The sequence below is a fragment of the Dipodomys merriami genome, unplaced genomic scaffold, assembly GCF_024711535.1.
Source record: "Dipodomys merriami isolate MVZ:Mamm:240054 unplaced genomic scaffold, mDipMer1.0.p SCAF_697, whole genome shotgun sequence".
NCBI lineage: Eukaryota > Metazoa > Chordata > Mammalia > Rodentia > Heteromyidae > Dipodomys > Dipodomys merriami.
The window spans coordinates 528,097-532,368 of record NW_027206287.1 but is presented as its reverse complement, the minus strand read 5'-3'; the positions used below and the strand labels follow the sequence as shown (position 1 = coordinate 532,368).

General features: G+C 34.7%; 1 pseudogene; it reads left to right on the top strand.

Moving 5' to 3' along the window:
- Nucleotides 1-2,141: 2,141 nt before the first annotated feature.
- On the top strand, nucleotides 2,142-2,238 carry LOC138816408 (U6 spliceosomal RNA; annotated as a pseudogene).
- Nucleotides 2,239-4,272: the final 2,034 nt, after the last annotated feature.

Here is a 4,272-nt window from a genome sequence, read left to right as displayed (position 1 = left end):
AAAGGCCCATACTGAAAAACACAAATTGTGGCTGGTACTATTTCTACATTTTAATGAATGGTTGAACATGTTTGGCATTAGTGCTGTGTAAATAATTCAACTCTATTGTAACTTGCTCCCTACACTTGAAAAACTTGTATTGTCACTAAGTATCATCAACTTGTCAAATGTTATTTTGGCGAAAGTGATTTTAAAAAGTTTATTTGAAAAGGAATATACTTTCAGGAGATTAAATGTAGATTATCATTGGTTTGAGACTGACATTTTTATACCACAGAACCATGTTGTACTGAAGTCCCAGTGTTTTGAAGCACTCCTTAGTGATTCAAATGTTTTTCTGAATTACATTTGACCTCTAAGTCAAGTTTTCGGGCTTTGGTAGAACAATTATAGATCTATCCTTCTAGGAACTATTTTTTTGCCCACTTATGTTGGACTAAAATCTTTCGTTAATCATAGGTGACGGGTATTAAAAATAATCTTATGACACTTTGTGAACTTGTTCACTCATATGGGCTGGTCATCTGTAAGTTGAATGTTTGAATTACAGTACTTTCTCTCAAATTTTGTGATCTCATCCTTCATTTTAAGTTGCCTTGCATTTCACAATTGCTTACTGCTAATTCCTGCATCTCAAGGAATTGGGGCCCTGAAATATAGGAAATGCGAAATTGAGATGGATCTTCAATTACTTTGTGTTGATATGTTTCATGGGCCTTGGTGAAAACTCTTGCCCCTGTTATCTGATGATGCAGGTAACTGGGCCTTGGGATCTTAGGACCCATGGGTACTGCAGAAGAATAATATTTTTTAGACATCTTAGCAAAATTTGGGCATAATCAGTAAGAATGCTTCAGAAATATGGACAAAAACAGTTTGGGACAAGCGAGTTAAAACAAAAAACAGAGCAGCAGAGTAAAATCCATTACAGATTAGAGGAAAACATTGTTTTTTTCTCTTGTGGATTCAGAAGACCAAGAACAGTTATAATGTATCACAAGTTTATACTAAAAAGATTGCATTGATACGTTTCCTAGTCTAATATATATTTGAAACCTAAATATTTATATTCCAATTCTATTTATTGGAGTAAATAAATATCAATTTATTTGTCAAATTATCAACTAATTCTAGTAAGTTTCATTGTGTGAAATATAAAATCAGCACATAAAAATATAAAATATATAACTATATATAATATGATTAAAAGACACACGTTTTGTATTGTTCTGTTGTAGTTACTGTATCAAAGGCAACTCTGTTTTAAAGTATGATTCCATTATCTCTACTTCAGTGTTTGATAGAGTTAGAACTAAAGCTTTATCATTTGTAGATTTACAGCATGGAGGCAAGAGAAAAGACTGTGATTAAAACATTATCAATTTAATGCCTAATAATGAGGAAAAACATATGCACTTCTCCTGCAACTATGAAAATATTTGGTGATAAAAAGGCAGTAGTGTAAGTTCCTGCCAGGAAGTTAGAGACAGGTCAGGACATTAAGTAATCATGCATACGAACAATTTTTTCACCTTCTTGGCTTTAGCTACTTTTAAATGGAATGTATAATAAACAATTATATTTTGATAAAATACCTTCTCGTCTGAACAGTTCTGTTTGAATTGTTCATCTCTCTATGATCCCTTATAACCAAGATTAGTTTTGTTCTAGTAAGAAAATCTTTGCTGTCATGGTAAGGTATTCTGGTTGGTCTCTTCCCACATGGAAGAAGGGTAAAGGCTCAGGTAGACATTTGTTCCAGTAAAACTTTATTTGGGAAAATGTCAGCTGAAGAAGTTTAGAAGTAGCTCTTAAGCAACGCTTAGTTTGAATCCATTAGGTCCACAAAGCTGGATAAATAAGTACTTGAGAAACCATCACATTTGGACCAAACTATAAATAATAGAGAGTATGATCAAATTCCAAATAAAAAGATTTAAGATACTCATTGGCAAAAAAAGTTTGGAAATGTGAGCAATCGACTGATCAATATAATTTTTTCCACTATTCACAGAATTTTAGGGAAATAAGATCAATAGCATTGTTAGGAACAATAAGGTTTCCTTGTTACAAGTAGGCACCCATAGATATAAGCCTGTATAAAGATTGCATCATTAACTATTAAATTTAGAGGATACTACATGCTTCAGCAGCAAGTATACTCAAATTACAATACAGAGATTAACATGGCACTTGCACAAGTACAATATGAAAATTTGAGAAGTATTCCATATTTTTCATTCTTCACATGCAAGAAATGAAAAAAAGTGATTAAAAAGTTGATGACAAAATTACAAGTGTAACAATACCCGTAATTCATATAATTAAATTAAGTTTGACATCAGTGTATTAAATCACCTCAGAAAGGTGTTTACATAGCATAAACTTTACAAAACTTTTCAAAATAGACAATATTGTCATTTTATCCCAAAGAAAAATAATATTAAGACCTAGAAAAAAAGGACTCAAACTGTTTCTATATGGAATACAATCCAAAAGGACACATTAATGATCCTATATATTATAAAATAATATAGAATTCAAAGTATATCTAGGAGAAAATAAATTATGAACATTATGCAAACATAGAATATAGAATATTTTAAAATATACTTTTTCAGACAAGCACCAGAAATATTTTAGTTTCTGTACTACTCATTTCAACAGGTAAATTAAAATTATTTCTTATTAAAAAATCACAAACTCTGAAGAAGTTATTATACATGTTTACAAAAACTATTGAATATATTTTTCCATCCAAGGCAGGCAATTCAGTTGGAAGAATTCCGCGGAATCCATGAATTTTTACAGTAAAATTTTGGTGCTGCCGGGCACTGGTGGTTCATGCCTATAATCCTAGCTAAACAGGAGACTGAGATCTGAGGATCATGGTTCAAAGCCAGCCTGGGAAGGAAAGTCTGTGGTACTCTTATCTCAAATAAACCACTAGAAAACTGGAAGTGGAGCTGTGTCTCAAGTGGTAGAGGGCTCACCTTGAGCTGAAGATCACAGGGATAGCTCCAGGCCCAGAGTTCAAGCCCCATGACCGACCAAAAAAAAAAGATATTGCTTTTATTTGGATTGTGAAAATATTTTGTAGGGACACAAAAGATGGACTTGCATTTTTGAAATTTAAGAAACTTAACCCGACCATTAGGACTTCGGTGAACAATTTGTACAGCCTTTCACAACTTCATAGAGGTAGTGATACATACTTATCCTTTTGGCAATATCGAATACAGTTTCTTCTATGTTGTTCTTCAGGCCTGGATTTATATAATAGTTCAACAGAAGGCGATCCAGCGTATATTTGCTATCTCAATTCTCAACATCAAGATATAAGGGTGTCAAGAGTCCTTTAGTTTGGGGAAGTGTTACTGTGTCTCAAGCGGTAGAGGACTCCCCTTGAGCTGAAGAGCACAGGGACAGCACCCAAGCCCAGAGCTCAAGCCCCATGACCGAACAAAAAAAAAACCCACAAGAACAACAAAAATCAAACAAACAAAAATTTTTGGGCTGGGAAAGTGGCTCAGTGGTAGAGCGCTTGCCTTGCATACATGAGGCCCTAGGTTCGATTCTTCAGCACCACATAAGCAGAAAAAAAAGCAGGAAGTGGTGCTGTGGCTCAAGTGGTAGAGCACTAGCCTTGAGCTGAAGAGATGAGGGACAGCGTCCAGGCCCAGAGTTCCGGCCCCACGACCAGACCAAAAAAATTTTTTTTAAAAAAGAGTCCTTTAGTTTGGGCATTGGTATCTGTATCAAGATGAAGTAAGAAAGAAGCCACTCTGGTATTATTCCACGTATATGCACTGTTCAGGGGTGTCCAGTCATCTACAGTTATTGCATGTGCCGCTTGAGACACCAACTCACTGACAATGTTTAATTGTCCACCGTAGGCTTCTCGAAGAGGGGTATACTTATCATCATCCCTACTATTCACATAAGTGGCCTTTTGGGAAAGAAGTCTCCGCACTGTAGTAAGCTGAATATTTTCGGCAGCACAATGAAGAAATATGCTTGGATCCTTCTCCAATTTTTTTTTCTTGCAATTGATACCATTCCTTACTTTTTCACCTTGTTCCCCATATTCCTAAGAATTGCCTAACCAGAGACTTTGAGTGCCAGTGGGAATGAGGTGTCCATTTATTTCCCTAATAGTTCACATTGGTTGAACTGGTCAGAAATATCTGGTGAATTTTCTGTAACTGTTTATTCCCCATGATTGTTTTTTCTCTTTTTCCAATTTTACTATTCGAAATTATTCTAACTGGA